Source organism: Coturnix japonica, chromosome 5 (genome assembly GCF_054131305.1).
Source record: "Coturnix japonica strain WE chromosome 5, WE-NBRP24, whole genome shotgun sequence".
In the NCBI taxonomy this organism is placed as follows: domain Eukaryota; kingdom Metazoa; phylum Chordata; class Aves; order Galliformes; family Phasianidae; genus Coturnix; species Coturnix japonica.
Window position 1 is genome coordinate 8,426,550 of NC_140667.1, and position 15,268 is coordinate 8,441,817.

The following is a 15,268-nucleotide window of genomic DNA, read 5'->3' on the forward strand; positions in this document are numbered from 1 at the left end:
TATTGGGCCTAATGTCTACTTAATTGTCATTTTGGTTTGGAATACATGCAACAGCTTTCTTTTTACACAGTATAATTTTTGTAACATTTGCATATTTTCATTCTTTCTCCTCTACATCTTAGATACAGAAATGCTATGTTTAAATAGCAAGCTTCATTTATATCTAAAGCAAATAGAAGCTTAACAGCATATAGATACGGGCTAACAAATACCTGATACACTTGGTTTTAAGGTAGTTCTTTCTACAGCTATAAGGACTCATTTATTTGGAAAAAAGTGGAGGCACAGATGATCGCAGAGATTATAATGTGTATAATTCTGGTTTCCATAATATTCTCTCTTGTGCTTTTAACTTTTACCAACGCTCAATCCTTCTTTGGTTAGTTGGGCTTTATTCATTCCAGATCCACTATATATACAGCACATACAAAAATAAGTAAATAAGTAAACACAAAAATAAAAAACCCACAAAAAGACCTCTTACCCTTACTCTTTCCATCAAAACTATCCCATAACTTCTATAAGGAAAACAACTCATCATTCAAAGGGAATGATTTCTTACCAGGGTTTTCTTACTGCCATGTTCGCACCAATTAACAGCAGAGGGGCTGCCACTACTTCATCTTCTGAGTCTTACATACTCCTTAACACAGAAATACATGTCCAACAGACAAAAAAACCACTGACTACAGCATTCTTAGTGACCTGTGGATTCAAGCCAGTTTCATAAGAGCCCAGTTTCATAAGAGAGTCCTGCTGTTAAAGTATCATAACCAATACGAGAGTTTGCAGAGAGAGAGAAATAGATTCACTTCTAAGAATGTACTGGGAGGAGGGATGGGAAGGGAAAGGGGAAAAACTGCTTAACTTATTTAAAGAACCATAGCCAGAAAAGTGTGGATTAATCCAAATACAGTTCACAGATCAGGCCCTTCAAATAACTGCCACAAGGGAGGACAAGACCCAGATAACTGCCAGCTGATCAGCTTTGGCAAACAAGCACAGAATCACCAAGGCTGGAAAAGACCTTAAAGATCATCCAGCCCAACCATTCACCTATTACCAATAGCTCCCACTAAACCACATCCCTCAGCCCAACATCCAATTGATCCTGGAAGCAGATCCCTCAGTCACAAACTGGCACAAACTCACAGTCAGAGGCAAGTCCTGGCCTTCCTGCTAAGGACCTTCGCCACCTCAAGTGCCCACGACGGTTCCTCCTCGGTATATTCCAGCTCAGTTTTTGCACTCCCCACAGTTCACTCACAGCAGCTCTTTATCCTTCTATGGCCCTTCCCAAATTCATGATTTACGCAGCTCAAAGCAGACAGAGAAACTACCGCTCTGAAGATGTCTGAAACACCCTCAAATCACATGTCTTTGAAGGCTTAAGAGCAACAGCAGACAACAAGGCTGGTTTTTTTCCTCCTGTCTTTTCCTGTATACAAAGTAACTCGGCCTTAGGGAAAGCTGCTGATGTAGCAACTGTCCTGGCACATAAGCTAGACTTAAGGGAAAAAAAAGCAGCTTCAGTAGTTCAGCGGTGTAGCTTAAGGCTTAAACAGCAAGCTGAAAGTAAAGGTGTTACATGCACCTTATTCTTCAAAATATTTTCTAACAAAAAGGATGCTACTTATTATCTAGAATTGAACTACTTCTGTGCTGTATCATTAGCTCCACTGAAGGATAAAACCTCTTCTGGTATGATTTCTCTAATGCATTTGAATAACTAAAACATTATTCAGACTTTCAAAAAGACATAATAAAAAACAGACAAAAAACAATCTACACATTTACACCATGTATGTGTGTGGCATGATAAGAGGAAAAAGAAAAGTTGACCAATTTTTTTAAAAAAATGTATATAAAAACACATAGATTATATATATGTGTGTATATATACACATATATACAATCTCTCTCTCTATATATACATATCAGAGCACTATAATTAAGTTTCATTACTTATAACAACTCTCTACATTCTTGAGAATATATTCAACTTCAGTCCTTGGGTCGTATCTTTACTACCTTTGATTTCTGTTCACACAGGTTCCAAGCAGCAGCACGCTATCTTCAGCAAGAACAGCACGCAACTATAGTTGCTTAGGAGAGACAGCTCTACAGGCCAATCCAATAATAGCCTCTCACCAGAGATGACAGGTTGGTAGGGAGTTAGTTCTCACTGAGTGATTCCTCAGTCAGTTCTATTCAAACAAGCTTGGATTGAGCTAAACAGATTAATAACCAGCTTTTAGAACAAGAATTTGATTTGTCCTTCCTCAGCCTGAGCAGATGTCTAAATCTACACTGTTCCTTTAAAGACTTAAAACGTCAGAATTTCCTCAAGCCTTTCGCACAAGCACATCCACAACACATAAAACTCAATGCTACTGCCCCTCACCCACCTCTATACTCCTGAAAAATATGTATATAAAGACATATTCTGTCTAAAAGTTGAAGCTATTTTCTTAGCATGGAGTAACTACTACAGAAATTACTAAGGCAAGGAAAAAAAAACAACCAGGCAGGAACAGTTTGTGTCTCAGTGCTTCATGTACTCCTTAAGAAAAAAAAGTGCATGTACTCAAGAATATGAAAAAACCCTTCAGTGCTAGCATTTCAAACTAAGCATTTCAAACCTGATGTTGAAACTGGTTATCTCAGCAGTTTCCATCTTTCTTGGTTTCGTGGTGCTGTTTAGGGTCTTTATCCCTGAGGTGTTAACATTGATTTTCACTCAGTATCGTCCTTTCAATCTTTCCACCTTCAGCAATGACAAAAAGGCACTTCGTTCAGCAGCGTTTATTTACTTACACCTGTAAATTACAGTAACTGTACTTACTGTTGTAGGTCTGCAGAGGTTGGAATTCCCTTATGCATCAGCTGCTTCCAGTAAAATCTCTTAGCTTAAGAAACAGAGATAGAATAGATCCTTGTGCTTCCCCGCTGCATTTTAAAATGCATCTAACAAGCTAAACATTTAAATCCCTTTCTTGTTTTTAGCTAAGAAGATACATCCGTGGGATTCATTTCTTCCATTGACCTCGGTGAGGCTGAGTGACCTAAAGCATTAATATGGAAAGTGGTCTGAAAGTCAAATACGGGATGATAATAAATAAAAATCATAAAAGCATTTCAGCAGGGAAACAGCTAGGTGTTCTTTTAGAATGGAAATATAAAAATAATTAAAAATAATTAAAAATAATTAAAAATAATTAAAAATAATTAAAAATAATAACCTGTGACACAGTACCTGAAGAGACCTTTTCCTCACAATGTCACACAACGATTCTCTCACCAACTCTGACCTCATCTGCCAACATCACTCAGAAATCATTCTTTTTTTCTTTTACATTAAGTTCAAAAATACAACTTGCATTTTCTTGACAAGATTATAATATTGGATCTCTTCCCTGCATACACTGATACTTCACACATTGATTAGGGCCAGCTAGCTGCAAAATCTGCAATAAGATAACATTCAAAGGGAAAGAATCAATGAAGCACCAGCAAGGAGAACCACATTAAGAATTGGTGGGGAACCAGGCACATAACCACCCCTGAGCACATCCCATTCATCCCATAAACTCAAAAACAAATGTCAAGCATTTGGCAGAACACTGAAAAAGTGCAATGGAAGAAGAACTCAGCAAAAACGTTCCTGAAAGTGAGGCAACTTAACTGGCAGAAAACCTTAATCAGAGCCAGCTTGACAGAGAACGAGGGCAGATTATGGGAAGAGCTGGGCCGTATCAGTAACCACTACACCCCAAATAAAGGCCACCAAAACCTGCAGCTGACAAAAAAGGATCTTACCTATGCATGGAGGAAAGAAACAAATGGCAGCTGGCAATCCAACCACTAAGAAGCAGCTTCATGCAAACAGCTATGGAATGTAATACCAAAATTCAAAGAAGGCAAGAGATTAAAGGCAGATATCATTATAAAAACCAAGCAAACAGATTTTATTCTCAAAGGACCATGGCAACAATAAGGAGCTAACAAGCAAAACACACATGACAACTGAGTTTACTACAAACAAATTGACAGTTAACAGCAATAACTTCTTGCTCTCTCCTGCCACCCAGGTCCCTGTGCCTCTTCTTTCGTCTGCAGCAGCTCCTGAAACATAAGCAGGGTTACCATTAGTCATGCAGAGCAACAAGCCCACCCACATGAAGGAAAAGGGAAACACTACATTGCAAAGGAACTCAACACCCGACCGCCTGGATATAGAAGGACTTACAAACACAACCCCAAATTCATGACGGCAAAAAATGCTTTGAGCAACCATTCTCACCTCTCTGACTCACGGTGGTCATCCAGCCGGTGTCGCAGGGGATCACGGAGGCGGGCAGACTGGGCAAATGGAGCTGGGCACACAAAAAGCAGCAGCCGAAGGAGTCTGCTTCCCTGCTTACAGGGGACCCTCATCCACTGCCTCCATTGCAAAGGGCCCGGGACTGCGGGGCACGCTCGCTCCCTGAATTACAGGGCAGCCCCCATCCCTACGGCCGAGGGAGGCTCCTTCTCTCCCAGTCTGGCACCCCGCTAACGGGGCAGTCAACCTACACAGGCTGCCAGCAGAGCACTAGCGCTCACACACCCAGAGCCTGATTACAGGCGGGTGGACGACACCCCTGGAGCCACAGAGCCCGGTTTTCCCCCCAGCGGCGGGAACAACTCTCGGAAGCCAGGCAGCGGGGCAAAACAGCTAAAGACCGCAGTCAGAATCCCAGACCCGATTATTCCAGGGAGGGCGCAAGCCCAACCCCACATCTCGCAGCCCCGTGCCTCTGAAAGGCCGGGGCCGCATTCCCGCCTGAGTACAGGGGGTCTCTCAGAAAGCATCTCACCAAGCACAGGGGGCACGCACAGCCCTGCCTACAGGACGGCGCCCCACACCTCACCATCATCAGGAAGCCCCGTGGAGCACGCAGCTCCCACCAACGCCTGAGCTACAGGCGGGCCCGCCCGGCAGCACAACATCACAACATCACCACGTCTTTAGCACCACAGGGAACAAAACCTCAACCCACCGAGCGGGGAGGTGACACCGCACAAAAGCAGAACCTCAACCTGCACCCTCTGACGGGACAGGGAGGGGTCATCCCCACCAGCTGGACGACTAAAGCAGCCGGCTGCAACGCCGCAGCCTCCCCACACCTGATTACAGGCGGGGCGGGCCACTTGGGGGTCAGAGGGCTTCGTGACTTGGGACTCACACTAGGACAGGCTCAAGCCCTGGCTACAGGGCAGCCTCAGCCACTGAACTACCGTGTGGCTCTGATCTGTACTAAGTAAATGGGAGGAAGACAGGACACTCGCTGCGCTCGTGGGACTAAGAGGGAACACTCCTTTTTTTGGCATGCACCAAAGTCCTCCGTTCCCCCCTAGGAAGTCAAAGCTAAGCTGCAGCCATCTTTGTGGGGGCCTAAAGGGAAAGCTCACTTGCTCAGTCACTTCACAAACTCAGTCAAGGAAAGGGAAGGGAACACGCACACACACATGCGACTTTCCAGAAGGGAAGGACAACACGGTGCAGCCAACTACTGGGAATAAACCCGCAACCACGAGCAACACACAAGAGCCTGTGACCTGTACCTAGGCTGCACGGAGGCCACGGACCTCAACGTGCCAAGGGGCTTCCCAGCTATAGACAAGGGCCAAACGCCCTGACGCACACCCCGAGTACAGGGCCGTCGCATTGACGGGCCACCTCCAGGCAACGATGCCGAGGGGCAACGGGAGGAAGAGGGGCAGGGAAGCGGCACTACCCTGATTACAGGGAGGCCGCGGGGTCCGGCAGGCTCCGTTTCCCACTCAGGTGCGGAGAGGTGGCTCTCGCCCTCCGTTACAGGGGGCCACGCTCCCCAGGCAGCCAAGGAGCAGCAAGGCAAAAGGCCAACTACAGCAAAAGACCGGAGCCCTGCTTACAGGGAGGTCGCCCAGCACAAAACCGGCCTGGACACACAAGACGCCAGCAACGTTCAATTCAAATGTGACTATGCCCCTGCTAACAGGAAGGTGCTTTGCCCAGAATGCCTTTCTCTTTCCCCCCTGCATTTGCAGGCTTCTGCTTCCTCTTCTTCCTCCTCTTCTTCCTCTTCCTCCTCTTCTTCTTCTTCCTCCTCTTCTTCCTCTTCCTCCTCTTCTTCTTCTTCCTCCTCTTCTTCCTCTTCTTCCTCTTCCTCCTCTTCTTCTTCTTCCTCCTGTTCTTCCTCTTCTTCCTATTCCTCCTCTTCTTCTTCTTCCTCCTGTTCTTCCTCTTCTTCCTATTCCTCCTCAAACCGCGTCTTCTCTCTCCGGCAGCAGATCCTGAAATAAATGGCACGACACCTTTAGACCCGAGCAGCAGCAAACCCACCACCTGAAGGAGCGGGGAAACCCAAAGTACCAAAGAAACGCGGCACAAGACTGCCCAGCCAAGGGGGAAAGTCCGTGCATCGCACCCCTCCCCAGTCCGTTCCAGCCAAAACTACTTAGAGCTGCTTTTCTCACCTCACTGGCACGCTGCAAAGGCTCCAGCCGGTGTCGCAGGGGATCACGGAGGCGGGCAGACTGGGCAAATGGAGCTGGGCACACAAAAAGCAGCAGCCGAAGGAGTCTGCTTCCCTGCTTACAGGGGACCCTCATCCACTGCCTCCATTGCAAAGGGCCCGGGACTGCGGGGCACGCTCGCTCCCTGAATTACAGGGCAGCCCCCATCCCTACGGCCGAGGGAGGCTCCTTCTCTCCCAGTCTGGCACCCCACTAACGGGGCGGTCAACCTACACAGGCTGCCAGCAGAGCACTAGCGCTCACACACCCAGAGCCTGATTACAGGCGGGTGGACGACACCCCTGGAGCCACAGAGCCCGGTTTTCCCCCCAGCGGCGGGAACAACTCTCGGAAGCCAGGCAGCGGGGCAAAACGGCCAAAGACCGCAGTCAGAATCCCAGACCCGATTATTCCAGGGAGGGCGCAAGCCCAACCCCACATCTCGCAGCCCCGTGCCTCTGAAAGGCCGGGGCCGCATTCCCGCCTGAGTACAGGGGGTCTCTCAGAAAGCATCTCACCAAGCACAGGGGGCACGCACAGCCCTGCCTACAGGACGGCGCCCCACACCTCACCATCATCAGGAAGCCCCGTGGAGCACGCAGCTCCCACCAACGCCTGAGCTACAGGCGGGCCCGCCCGGCAGCACAACATCACCACGTCTTTAGCACCACAGGCAACAAAACCTCGACCCACCGAGCGGGGAGGTGACACCGCACAAAAGCAGAACCTCAACCTGCACCCTCTGACGGGACAGGGAGGGGTCATCCCCACCAGCTGGACGACTAAAGCAGCCGGCTGCAACGCCGCAGCCTCCCCACACCTGATTACAGGCGGGGCGGGCCACTTGGGGGTCAGGGGGCTTCGTGACTTGGGACTCACACTAGGACAGGCTCAAGCCCTGGCTACAGGGCAGCCTCAGCCACTGAACTATCGTGTGGCTCTGATCTGTACTAAGTAAAAGGGAGGAAGACAGGACACTCGCTGCACTCGTGGGACTAAGAGGGAACACCCCTTTTTTTGGCATGCACCAAAATCCTCCGTTCCCCCCTAGGAAGTCAAAGCTAAGCTGCAGCCATCTTTGTGGGGGCCTAAAGGGAAAGCTCACTTGCTCAGTCACTCCACAAACTCAGTCAAGGAAAGGGAAAGGAACACACACACACACACGTGACTTTCCAGAAAGGAAGGACAACATGGTGCAGCCGACTACTGGGAATAAACCCGCAACCACGAGCAACACACAAGAGCCTGTGACCTGTTTCTAGGCTGCACGGAGGCCACGGACCTCAACGTGCCAAGGGGCTTCCCAGCTATAGACAAGGGCCAAACGCCCTGACGCACACCCCGAGTACGGGGCCGTCGCATTGACGGGCCACCTCCAGGCAACGATGCTGAGGGGCAACGGGAGGAAGAGGGGCAGGGAAGCGGCACTACCCTGATTACAGGGAGGCCGCGGGGTCCGGCAGGCTCCGTTTCCCACTCAGGTGCGGAGAGGTGGCTCTCGCCCTCCGTTACAGGGGGCCACGCTCCCCAGGCAGCCAAGGAGCAGCAAGGCAAAAGGCCAACTACAGCAAAAGACCAGAGCCCTGCTTACAGGGAGGTCGCCCAGCACAAAACCGGCCTGGACACACAAGACGCCAGCAACGTTCAATTCAAATGTGACTATGCCCCTGCTAACAGGAAGGTGCTTTGCCCAGAATGCCTTTCTCTTTCCCCCCTGCATTTGCAGGCTTCTGCTTCCTCTTCTTCCTCCTCTTCTTCCTCTTCCTCCTCTTCTTCTTCTTCCTCCTCTTCTTCCTCTTCCTCCTCTTCTTCTTCTTCCTCCTCTTCTTCCTCTTCTTCCTCTTCCTCCTCTTCTTCTTCTTCCTCCTGTTCTTCCTCTTCTTCCTCTTCCTCCTCTTCTTCTTCTTCCTCCTCTTCTTCCTCTTCTTCCTATTCCTCCTCAAACCGCGTCTTCTCTCTCCGGCAGCAGATCCTGAAATAAATGGCACGACACCTTTAGACCCGAGCAGCAGCAAACCCACCACCTGAAGGAGCGGGGAAACCCAAAGTACCAAAGAAACGCGGCACAAGACTGCCCAGCCAAGGGGGAAAGTCCGTGCATCGCACCCCTCCCCAGTCCGTTCCAGCCAAAACTACTTAGAGCTGCTTTTCTCACCTCACTGGCACGCTGCAAAGGCTCCAGCCGGTGTCGCAGGGGATCACGGAGGCGGGCAGACTGGGCAAATGGAGCTGGGCACACAAAAAGCAGCAGCCGAAGGAGTCTGCTTCCCTGCTTACAGGGGACCCTCATCCACTGCCTCCATTGCAAAGGGCCCGGGACTGCGGGGCACGCTCGCTCCCTGAATTACAGGGCAGCCCCCATCCCTACGGCCGAGGGAGGCTCCTTCTCTCCCAGTCTGGCACCCCACTAACGGGGCGGTCAACCTACACAGGCTGCCAGCAGAGCACTAGCGCTCACACACCCAGAGCCTGATTACAGGCGGGTGGACGACACCCCTGGAGCCACAGAGCCCGGTTTTCCCCCCAGCGGCGGGAACAACTCTCGGAAGCCAGGCAGCGGGGCAAAACGGCCAAAGACCGCAGTCAGAATCCCAGACCCGATTATTCCAGGGAGGGCGCAAGCCCAACCCCACATCTCGCAGCCCCGTGCCTCTGAAAGGCCGGGGCCGCATTCCCGCCTGAGTACAGGGGGTCTCTCAGAAAGCATCTCACCAAGCACAGGGGGCACGCACAGCCCTGCCTACAGGACGGCGCCCCACACCTCACCATCATCAGGAAGCCCCGTGGAGCACGCAGCTCCCACCAACGCCTGAGCTACAGGCGGGCCCGCCCGGCAGCACAACATCACCACGTCTTTAGCACCACAGGCAACAAAACCTCGACCCACCGAGCGGGGAGGTGACACCGCACAAAAGCAGAACCTCAACCTGCACCCTCTGACGGGACAGGGAGGGGTCATCCCCACCAGCTGGACGACTAAAGCAGCCGGCTGCAACGCCGCAGCCTCCCCACACCTGATTACAGGCGGGGCGGGCCACTTGGGGGTCAGGGGGCTTCGTGACTTGGGACTCACACTAGGACAGGCTCAAGCCCTGGCTACAGGGCAGCCTCAGCCACTGAACTATCGTGTGGCTCTGATCTGTACTAAGTAAAAGGGAGGAAGACAGGACACTCGCTGCACTCGTGGGACTAAGAGGGAACACCCCTTTTTTTGGCATGCACCAAAATCCTCCGTTCCCCCCTAGGAAGTCAAAGCTAAGCTGCAGCCATCTTTGTGGGGGCCTAAAGGGAAAGCTCACTTGCTCAGTCACTCCACAAACTCAGTCAAGGAAAGGGAAAGGAACACACACACACACACGTGACTTTCCAGAAAGGAAGGACAACATGGTGCAGCCGACTACTGGGAATAAACCCGCAACCACGAGCAACACACAAGAGCCTGTGACCTGTTTCTAGGCTGCACGGAGGCCACGGACCTCAACGTGCCAAGGGGCTTCCCAGCTATAGACAAGGGCCAAACGCCCTGACGCACACCCCGAGTACGGGGCCGTCGCATTGACGGGCCACCTCCAGGCAACGATGCTGAGGGGCAACGGGAGGAAGAGGGGCAGGGAAGCGGCACTACCCTGATTACAGGGAGGCCGCGGGGTCCGGCAGGCTCCGTTTCCCACTCAGGTGCGGAGAGGTGGCTCTCGCCCTCCGTTACAGGGGGCCACGCTCCCCAGGCAGCCAAGGAGCAGCAAGGCAAAAGGCCAACTACAGCAAAAGACCAGAGCCCTGCTTACAGGGAGGTCGCCCAGCACAAAACCGGCCTGGACACACAAGACGCCAGCAACGTTCAATTCAAATGTGACTATGCCCCTGCTAACAGGAAGGTGCTTTGCCCAGAATGCCTTTCTCTTTCCCCCCTGCATTTGCAGGCTTCTGCTTCCTCTTCTTCCTCCTCTTCTTCCTCTTCCTCCTCTTCTTCTTCTTCCTCCTCTTCTTCCTCTTCCTCCTCTTCTTCTTCTTCCTCCTCTTCTTCCTCTTCTTCCTCTTCCTCCTCTTCTTCTTCTTCCTCCTGTTCTTCCTCTTCTTCCTCTTCCTCCTCTTCTTCTTCTTCCTCCTCTTCTTCCTCTTCTTCCTATTCCTCCTCAAACCGCGTCTTCTCTCTCCGGCAGCAGATCCTGAAATAAATGGCACGACACCTTTAGACCCGAGCAGCAGCAAACCCACCACCTGAAGGAGCGGGGAAACCCAAAGTACCAAAGAAACGCGGCACAAGACTGCCCAGCCAAGGGGGAAAGTCCGTGCATCGCACCCCTCCCCAGTCCGTTCCAGCCAAAACTACTTAGAGCTGCTTTTCTCACCTCACTGGCACGCTGCAAAGGCTCCAGCCGGTGTCGCAGGGGATCACGGAGGCGGGCAGACTGGGCAAATGGAGCTGGGCACACAAAAAGCAGCAGCCGAAGGAGTCTGCTTCCCTGCTTACAGGGGACCCTCATCCACTGCCTCCATTGCAAAGGGCCCGGGACTGCGGGGCACGCTCGCTCCCTGAATTACAGGGCAGCCCCCATCCCTACGGCCGAGGGAGGCTCCTTCTCTCCCAGTCTGGCACCCCACTAACGGGGCGGTCAACCTACACAGGCTGCCAGCAGAGCACTAGCGCTCACACACCCAGAGCCTGATTACAGGCGGGTGGACGACACCCCTGGAGCCACAGAGCCCGGTTTTCCCCCCAGCGGCGGGAACAACTCTCGGAAGCCAGGCAGCGGGGCAAAACGGCCAAAGACCGCAGTCAGAATCCCAGACCCGATTATTCCAGGGAGGGCGCAAGCCCAACCCCACATCTCGCAGCCCCGTGCCTCTGAAAGGCCGGGGCCGCATTCCCGCCTGAGTACAGGGGGTCTCTCAGAAAGCATCTCACCAAGCACAGGGGGCACGCACAGCCCTGCCTACAGGACGGCGCCCCACACCTCACCATCATCAGGAAGCCCCGTGGAGCACGCAGCTCCCACCAACGCCTGAGCTACAGGCGGGCCCGCCCGGCAGCACAACATCACCACGTCTTTAGCACCACAGGCAACAAAACCTCGACCCACCGAGCGGGGAGGTGACACCGCACAAAAGCAGAACCTCAACCTGCACCCTCTGACGGGACAGGGAGGGGTCATCCCCACCAGCTGGACGACTAAAGCAGCCGGCTGCAACGCCGCAGCCTCCCCACACCTGATTACAGGCGGGGCGGGCCACTTGGGGGTCAGGGGGCTTCGTGACTTGGGACTCACACTAGGACAGGCTCAAGCCCTGGCTACAGGGCAGCCTCAGCCACTGAACTATCGTGTGGCTCTGATCTGTACTAAGTAAAAGGGAGGAAGACAGGACACTCGCTGCACTCGTGGGACTAAGAGGGAACACCCCTTTTTTTGGCATGCACCAAAATCCTCCGTTCCCCCCTAGGAAGTCAAAGCTAAGCTGCAGCCATCTTTGTGGGGGCCTAAAGGGAAAGCTCACTTGCTCAGTCACTTCACAAACTCAGTCAAGGAAAGGGAAGGGAACACGCACACACACACGTGACTTTCCAGAAAGGAAGGACAACATGGTGCAGCCGACTACTGGGAATAAACCCGCAACCACGAGCAACACACAAGAGCCTGTGACCTGTTTCTAGGCTGCACGGAGGCCACGGACCTCAACGTGCCAAGGGGCTTCCCAGCTATAGACAAGGGCCAAACGCCCTGACGCACACCCCGAGTACGGGGCCGTCGCATTGACTGGCCACCTCCAGGCAACGATGCCGAGGGGCAACGGGAGGAAGAGGGGCAGGGAAGCGGCACTACCCTGATTACAGGGAGGCCGCGGGGTCCGGCAGGCTCCGTTTCCCACTCAGGTGCGGAGAGGTGGCTCTCGCCCTCCGTTACAGGGGGCCACGCTCCCCAGGCAGCCAAGGAGCAGCAAGGCAAAAGGCCAACTACAGCAAAAGACCGGAGCCCTGCTTACAGGGAGGTCGCCCAGCACAAAACCGGCCTGGACACACAAGACGCCGGCAACGTTCAATTCAAATGTGACTATGCCCCTGCTAACAGGGAGGTGCTTTGCCCAGAATGCCTTTCTCTTTCCCCCCTGCATTTGCAGGCTTCGTCTTCCTCTTCTTGCTCGCTCCTGCCTCCAGGTCTCCCTCACCACCTCTTCTTTCTTCTCCAGCAGCTCCTGAAACTTTAGCAGGGTAACCATTAGTCATGCGGAGACTGACAAAGCAACGGAATTTGGCATGTGACCATCCAGCTAAGGAAGGCTTCGCATCCCCCCCTTGCACTGTTTTTATTGGAAGGACAGCAAACCTGAATACAGGAATTGTGATGTGCTATGTCAATCACTGTGCCATCTTGGCTTTTCTGAATTGTGATATTGGCCCTTTTCCAGTCAGAGGTCTCATGTTTCTCTCCTTGTCTGGTTGAACTGAGATTCACATTCACACAAATTCACCTTATTTCTCATTTAGCAGTTCATAATAACATACCAGCATGAAATTACAAGGAAGATTTATCGCTTGTTGCATCTATTACCATGGGTTGTCTATACAAAGTTCTCTGAGCATCCACCCTCTCCCTCCTTTAGAGCTTTTTAAACACATTTATCTTCTTATACCCACGATCACCACTTTAGTGCTTCTTTTCATCACCACTGTATGTCTCATGTCCTCCCCTATTCCTACCACCTCATTACTTAGGACGAAAAAAAAAAAAAAAAAAAAAAAAAAAAGTTTGCTTCAACACGGCAATAGCAGTTGATATTGCTTTATTATTGCTGCTCACTGTTGCTTCGAAGTATCCGTTCCTCCGTCCTTCCTCTTCAAGTGCTTTCAGAGGTCGCTCCCTCGGAGCCCGCCCAGACGCCCCGGCCCCGGCTCCGGCTCCGTCCGCCCACCCGCCATCAGAGCCCATGAGACGGCCCCGGACCCAGCTCCTTCCACTCACCGGCCATAGGAGCCCTCGGGGCAGCTCCAGCCCAGGCCGCCCGACATCGGAGCCCGCGTAGCTGCTCTGGCTCCGGCTGCCCTCCTTCGGAGCCCACGCGGCAGCGGTAGCGGCGGCTGCCGCAGTCCCGGCACCGACCCACCTTGGCCCGGCCCCGACCCCGCTGCCTCCCAGCCCCGCCTCACCTCGGCTCTGTAGACCGCTTGCCGCCCGTGCCTCCTCCTCCGCCGCCTGTCCCTCACAGCACCCAGCGCCTTCCCACACTCTGAGGAGAACGCCTCACGCACCTGCCCGCGCGGGCACCTTTTATAGCTGTCCCTAAGCGCCAACCAATCAGAACCCAGAACGCCTCAGTCGCTTCCCGCCGCTGTTCTTCCCGCCTCTTTCTCTCCCCCCTCAGCGTTCCCGCCCTTCCCAGCTGAGGCACCAGCCCGCGCTCACCTGTGGGTCCCGTTGCCGCCCGCCCCTCAGTGCGGAGCAGCCCCACAGCTGGTGAATGCATCCGCAAACATAATTAAAATAAATATATATTTTAATTGAGTTCTTCACCATCACTCCTCCCCCCTCTGCCCCCACAGCAGAAACCCCCGAGCTCGGAGATATTGTTACTAAGGGAAAAGGGCACCTGACAGATGAAGGACGTTATTTATTTGTTTTGTAGAGAGGCTTGTGTCTTGTAACTTCTTCACACAGCCTGCTGGGAAATGCTCACCCAATCTCTGTGCTTTGCACTGCTCTTCTGCTACGTTCCTTTCATTCTCTGCTTGGCTACTTTCTTTCTCATTGTAGCAATGGTACAAAATGGTACAAAAATGTACATTGTACAATGGTACAAAAAAACCAAACTGGGGCCCACAGTCAATTCTGAAACTCAAAGGACGCTGTAAGTAACATTCAAAACCTGTTCTGTGAACAATGAAGTTAAATGCTGACTTGGACTAAAAAGTTTAAAAATGTGTTAATAGATTTTTAAAATGTCACTGAAATCAAAGCATCTGAATTTTTCATCTCTTTTATACATATACAAGTGACAGTGATACCTGAAGAGCAAGAAACTCTGACAAGTAGCACAGACATCTTCTGCTTCTAACCACAGCAAACCATGAAGCTGACACCAGGTTCCCAGAATGGATTTTTTTCCAGATAATTTGAGTTCTCTCACACACATTGCTCATCTTCAAACACAGTCCCTCCATGATGACGTGTGCATTTAGGGGGGCCCACACAACACCTGCTTTACATTTCCCAAATGCTTCCCAGTGCTTTGTTGTACATTTCACACACAACTCAAGAGACTCAAAACAAAACTGTGATACAGGAGGAGTCAGAGACTGAGAGCATCAGCAACATCAGATAAGCTTTGGAAGTAGCAGAACATAAATTTCTATAGATGATCCTACACAGACCTATATTATAAAAGAAAAAATAATAATTCCCTGGGAATTCTCTGTCTTATGTGACTGAAAATTCATTCATGATTCCAAAGCAATCAATTTGAGCATGCAAAATTAAACAGGAGAATTTATAACTCTTGGAAAGGGAATACACTCTGCCTGCATCTAGCCTCAGCACGTAGCAGCATTAAGCACTGAGTGGTTCTAACAGTGACATATCAAGGAGAAGAAATACTTTTCTGTGTGCTGTAGACAACTAGGAGAAGATTTCTTGCTATTTTCAGATGAGGCTGATATATTGGCAGTTCCAAAAAGGTCTGGACTTCTTTTATCTTCAGGGTTAAAACAGAATCAGTTCATGGAGTTGTGAACCCA

At 51.7% G+C, this 15,268-nt stretch overlaps 2 long non-coding RNA genes across 3 annotated transcripts; both read right to left on the reverse strand.

Moving 5' to 3' along the window:
* Nucleotides 1–3,941: 3,941 nt before the first annotated feature.
* Nucleotides 3,942–6,321, reverse strand: LOC146760646 (uncharacterized). The gene is made up of 2 exons (XR_014946335.1): nucleotides 4,304–6,321; nucleotides 3,942–4,125 (listed from the first exon to the last, which is right to left on the reverse strand). It is a non-coding gene; the product is annotated as an uncharacterized LOC146760646 (long non-coding RNA).
* A 2,008-nt stretch (nucleotides 6,322–8,329) lies between these two features.
* LOC146760647 (uncharacterized) lies at nucleotides 8,330–13,780 on the reverse strand. Of its 2 annotated transcripts, none has more exons than XR_014946333.1 (4): nucleotides 13,685–13,780; nucleotides 10,893–12,738; nucleotides 8,699–10,709; nucleotides 8,330–8,515 (listed from the first exon to the last, which is right to left on the reverse strand). It is a non-coding gene; the product is annotated as an uncharacterized LOC146760647 (long non-coding RNA). The 2 variants fall into 2 exon arrangements; XR_014946334.1 differs by lacking the exon at nucleotides 13,685–13,780 and adding an exon at nucleotides 13,500–13,623.
* Between the last annotated feature and the right edge of the window lie 1,488 nt (nucleotides 13,781–15,268).